Source organism: Bison bison, unplaced genomic scaffold (assembly GCF_000754665.1).
Source record: "Bison bison bison isolate TAMUID 2011002044 unplaced genomic scaffold, Bison_UMD1.0 scf7180017864287, whole genome shotgun sequence".
NCBI classification, from domain to species: domain Eukaryota; kingdom Metazoa; phylum Chordata; class Mammalia; order Artiodactyla; family Bovidae; genus Bison; species Bison bison.
In genome coordinates this window covers 906,492-912,700 of record NW_011494859.1, presented here as the reverse complement: position 1 = coordinate 912,700, position 6,209 = coordinate 906,492, and positions in this window count along the sequence as shown.

The window sequence follows — 6,209 nt, the reverse complement described above, 5'->3', positions numbered from 1 at the left end:
TTATCTCTGAGAATGTTATTAACTCAGTTTAAAAAAAAATTGAAGCATAGAGTTGATTTACAATATCGTGTTAGTTTCAAGTGGACAGTGCAGTGATTCAGATACATATATTTTTTTTCAGGTCTTTTTTACTTATAAATTATCATAAAATATTGAGTATAGTTTTCTGTGCTATACAGTAGGTCCTCAAGTCAATTTTTGTTCAGTTAATTTGGGAAATATGTTGCAGTCAAGTGAAAAGGGAATTCACTGATTTGGTCTGAATCAGAGCTGGGCTCCGAGTGCTGGATCTGGGATCACAAGGAGCCAGTGTCATCAGGATTCTGTCTTCTGGTTGTGCTTCCCTTTCGGTTAGTTTAAGTCTCAGGCAGGGTCCCAGGTGGTGCTAGTGGTAAGGAATCCATCAGCCAGTGCAGGAGACATAAGAAAAGTGGGTTTGATCCCTGGATCAAGAAGATCCCCTGGAGTAGGAAATGGAAACCCACTCCAGTATTCTTGCCTGGAGAATCCCAAGGACAGAGGAGCCTGGTGGGTTACAGTCCTTGTGGTTTCAAAGAGTCAGACACGACTGCAGTGACTTAGCAGGCAGGCAGGCTCCAGACTGACTACTCCCAGCTTCAAGTTCAGGTCCAGCAAAGAAAGGCCTTTTAAAATTTTTTCTGTAGTTCCAACAGAAGTCCTAGAGCTGTCGTTAGCCTGACTTGGGTCCTCTCCCATTTTTGAAACAGCTGATATGCCATGGAGGTGACTCTGGTTAGGCACAAGTGGGATTATCCTACCTTCCCAGGTAGATTCTCCTTGGGAAATCAGAGTACTGTTACAGAAAGGAAAATATATGCTGGCAGACAAAAAACATGTCAACTAGAGGACTTTATTGATACTTCTTTTAGCAACCTTTAATATATTCATTCAGAAAACTTAATTTTACAATAAGATTATTAATTATTAAATTATTTAGGAAATTGGTATACCAGTATGACATTTAAACCTAAGCCCAGAGGGTGAACAGCAAACATTTTAAAATTTGTCCCTTGTAGTTCATCTTAAAAGTTATCACAAAAATGTTCTTTTTGTTTCTTTGTATTATTCTTATCTTAAATCTTTATAATCATTGAAAAGTGTTAGTCACTCAGTTGTGTCCAACACTTGGTGACCCATGGACTGTAGCCTGCCAGGTTCCTCTGTCCATGGGATTTTCCAGGCAAGAATGGAGTGGGTTGTCATGCCCTTTTCCAGGGGATCTTCCGGATGCAGGGATTGAACCTGGGTCTCCTGCATTGCGGGCAGATTCTTTACCTTCTGAGCCAATTAATACTGTGCATATAAGTCCTTGTACTCTTGGAGGTTTTCCTCCAGCTGCCCTCATTTTGATGAGGCTCAGTCTAGGCTGTAACTTGTGCTTCAGGTAACTTGGGTCTTCAGGTAATTGAATTAAGCTTGCGCCCTCTCCCGCTCCACCCCTGGTGCACGCTTGTTTAGAATTCTTTCTAATGATACTTCACCAGGCTAGGCTGTTTTTTTTTTCTTGTTAAACTTAAGCAGTTTCTCAAATATTCCCATACTTGATCCTTGACTAAGATATGTATAACTTCTAGAAAATATGCCTCTGTGTTTGTTTTACAAATGTAATCATCCAAAAGTAAACAGACTTCTGAGAAATTAAAAAATGGCAGCATTCATTAATCACAGTTCATGAATCTCCATGAGAGCCTCTCCAGGCAGCACTCAGCCTGTTTAATTTTACTGAGTATTTTAATTATTGTGGGTTTATACTTCATGGAGTTGCTTCTAGATCTGTGGTCAACTTCAGGTGGCACCTTATGTTTAATAGCAAGGCTACGGACAAAACAGAAAATAGGTAGATGTAAGAACATACCTCTGTCCCATTTGCTGACTTCCTGCTTCCCATTAATTACCCCATTGCAATGGAATTGTTGTTCTATTACAGTGACTCTATCTAATATCTGTGTGTTAGAGACTTTCACATAGGCTTAACATCTTTAATGGGCTGTTAATACAGCATATTTAAAGCTGATTTTGTTACTTAACCACTTTCAAATCTTTTATTCATCTTTCAGTAAACCTATCTAGGAAATGGGCCATCTTTTGACTGTTTTCTTTTCACTCCTTGTATGCAGTTGACTAAAAAAATTCTCGTTTGTTCTGCCTAGAAGTGTCCTGTTGGTTTTCATTGCCCATGCCCCTAGTCTAGGCCCACTCATCACTGTCTCCTAACTGGTTTTCTTTTCCTCTTTGCAAAGCTATCTTCTTGCTGCCACGAAGGTTTTCTTTAATGCAGATCCAATGCTGTTTCTCCTCCCCCTACCCTTCCTACTGTAAACCTGCTCAAGGTGAAACATCTACACTCCTGTCCCTCTGCTTTTTCCTATGGTTTTCCTTCAGCTTGGCAAATTCTTACTCACATGTGGTAGTACTATTTCATCAATATTCTCATGGCTCTTCTGGTGCCTGGTAATATTGTATTTCTCTTTATCTCCCTCCCCGACCTTGAAATTAGCCTTGGTCCTGGGTTTGTCAGCCTGGGTTTGTCAGCCCTATTGACATTTTGGGCTTGGTAAATTTTTCTTACGGGGTGCTGTACTGTGCATTGCACGATGTTTAGCAGTAGCCCTGGTCTCGACCCACTAGATACCCAGTAGTACTCTGCCCTCCACCACCGCCACTGCCCCCATCTCCCCCATTCCACTTGTGGCAGTCAAAAATGTCTCTAGACATTTCCAAATGTTCCTAGAAGGACAGAGTTGCTCTGGTTGAGAAGCACTGGCACGGCCATATGACTGCCCATCAAGTGTGAGCAGAAGCAATAGTCAGCCTTTAAAAGCCAGAGTATAAAAAAAATAAATAAAAGCCAGAGTATGAGTTATACTATCTTTCCTCCTGCTTATTTAACTTATATGAAGAGTACATCATGAGAAACGCTGGGCTGGATGAAGTGCAAGCTGGAATCAAGATTGCCGGGAGAAATATCAGTAACCTCAGGTATGCAGGTGACACACCACCCTTATGGCAGAAAGTGAAGAAGAACTAAAGAGCCTCTTGATGAAAGTGAAAGAGGAGAGTGAAAAAGTTGGCTTAAAGCTCAACATTCAGAAAACAAAGATCATGGCATCTGGTCCCATCACTTCATGGGAAATAGATGGGGAAACAGTGACTGACTTTATTCTTTTGGGCTCCAAAAATCACTGCAGATGGTGACTGCAGCCTTGAAATTAAAAGACGCTTACTCCTTGGAGGAAAAGTTATGAACAACCTAGACAGCATATTAAAAAGCAGAGACATTACTTTGCCAACAAAGGTCCATCTAGTCAAGGCTGTGGTCTTTCCAGTAGTCATGTATGGATGTGAGGGTTGGACTATAAAGAAAGCTGAGCGCCGAAGAATTGATGCTTTTGAACTGTGTTGTTGGAGAAGACTCTTGAGAGTCCCTTGGACTGCAAGGATATCCAATCAGTCAGTCCATCCTAAAGGAAATCAGTCCTGAATGTTCATTGGAAGGACTGATGCTGAAGCTGAAACTCCAGTACTTTGGCCACCTGACGTGAAGAACCGACTCATTGAAAAAGACCCTGATGCTGGGAAAGATTGAAGTTGGGAGGAGAGGGGGACAACAGAGGATGAGATGGTTGGATGGCATCACCGACTCAATGGACATGAGTTTGGGTAAACTCCGGGAGTTGATGATGGACAGGGAGGCCTGGCGTGCTGCACTCCATGGGGTTGCAAAGAGTTGGACACAACTGAGCGACCGAACTGAACTGAACTGATCTTTCCCCCTGTCATTTAAGGACATGTAGAAATGGAGCTTTCTTAGCCTAATCTGTGAGAGATGAACATTGCTATTCTGGGCATATATTTGTGATTGACGTTTAGTTTATGCAGAAAACAAAGCTTTGTTTTAGGCTGCTGATTTTGGGGAGTCTATGTCACTGTGACATAGACTAGCCTCGCTTGACTGATACATCATGCTAAGACTTAGCCAACTTGTGGATTTTCCATGCTTTCCTATTTCCGGATCACTTTAATTTCTACCTCTTTTAGGCATCTGTTACTTAGTATAATGATATGTTTGGATTGTCTCAGTCAGTGGTTCTCAGTGGAATAAATGCTGAAACTCCAACACTTTGGCCACCTGATGCAAAGAGCTGACTCATTTTAAAAGACCCTGATGTTGAGAAAGATTGAGGGCAGGAGGAGAAGGGGGTGACAGAAGATGACATCGTTGGATGGCATCACTGACTCCATGGACATGAGTTTGAGCAAACTCTGGGAGATGGTGAAGGACAGGGAAGCCTGGTGTGCTGCAGTCCATGGGGTCACAAAGAGTTGGACATGACTGAAGGACTGAACAACAACAACTGTTGTTTAAGAGATGTTGTGGAAGTTAGTGGGAGGAACTTTGGTGCATGGGGAATGAGCATGACATCCTGCATGGGGGAGACTGTAAAGAATCCTTTGCTTTCCACAGTGCTTTCAAATGCCCAGAATATTCATGCAGGAGGAAAACAATTAGTCTGGACCCTAGCTCCATCTTAATATATATTCAGTTTTGGGGAATTAAGTTTCTCTGTTTTTGTTTACTTTTTATTGGAGTATTGTTGGTTTACAATGTCATGTTTCTGCTATAGAGCAAAGTGAATCAGTTATACATATGTACACTCTATTTTAGATTCTTTTCCCATATAGATCATTACAGAGTGTTGTATAGAGTTCCCTGTGCTGAACAGTCAGTTCTTACTAGTTATCTATTTTATATAAAGTAGTGTATACATGTCAGTCCTGTTAATTCAGTTTCTTAACTGAAGTTGTTGGAACTTTATCAGCAGTTAACATTTTGGAAAATCCATGTCACTGACTACAATGCCGTTGTGTCAAAACAACATACCTGTCTTGGAAGGTCTAAATTCATAGCTGTCATATTTATGGTGATTTACCATATATGTCGTAGCATCTAACCTCTTGATTATACTTTCTAATTTTGTTGATATGCTTGAGCATTTTTACTGAAATATATACTGCATTATATATTAATCTTTTCCCCCCTTTATATTAGGGTATTGTTTATTTTAAAAATCTTAAGTAGGTTAGAAATTTGTTTCAGGATAGCTAATGAGGTGATATAAATTGTTACAGAAATGGGAATTTCTTGTAGAGCACCATTTTCTGACTACCTGTTACTTGTTTCTGAATCTGTAAGTGCTTTGTTCAGAGGGGATACAGTGTTTGTTGAATTGGCCAATTTATGGTCCCCAGGTTGCTTTGATGTATACACTGTTGCATTTGATTACCATAGCCAGTCTGTAAACTTGGCAAGGCAGATACTGTTTCCATTTTATAGACTAGAGAATTTAGAGAGATGTTAACTTACAGTCATGCTACTAGAACTTTGGTTAAAATCTGTGCATTTGTTTATACCACTTAAATGCTCTTGTCTACTGTCATTCCATATCACTCTTTAAAAAATTGTAATCTAGAACTGTTTAATTTAGGAAAATACCTGTATGCCCCTATTATGTTTCAGACACTTGTGGTCATAGGAATATTTCTACTACTTTTCAGAGAAATGTGCAATTAAAACGTTTTCTGAGATACTGTTAGGGCCAAAAATAGCTTAAATTTTAGAGGTGGTTACATCTGATAGTGAGATTGTGATGAAATAGTTGCACTCAGGTGCTTGGTTGTTGTTTTTCAGCGTATCTGATGCTGCTGCCCCATTGACTGCATCACACCAGGTTGATCACTTCCGTGTTGTTCACTATATCCCTGAATTTGCTCAAATTCATGTCCATTGAGTCAGTCATGCCATCCAACCATGTCATTCTCTGTTCCTTCTCCTCCTGCCCTCAATCTTCCCAGCATCAGGGTCTTTTCCAGTGAGTCCACTCTTCACATCAGGTGGCCAGATTATTAGTGCTTCAGTTTTAGCATCTGTCCTTGCAGTGACTACTCGGGGTTGATTTCCTTTAGGGTTGACTGGTTTGGTCTCCTTGCAGTCCAAGGGACTCTCAAGTGTTTTCTCCAGCACCACAGTTCGAAAACATCAATTCTTGGCGCTCTAGCCTTCTTTATGGTCCAGCTCTCACATCTGTACATGACTGCTGGAAAAACCGTAGCTTTGACTATACAGACCTTTCTTGGCAAAGTGATGTCTCTGCTTTTTAATCCACTGTCTAGGTTTTTCACAGCTAACA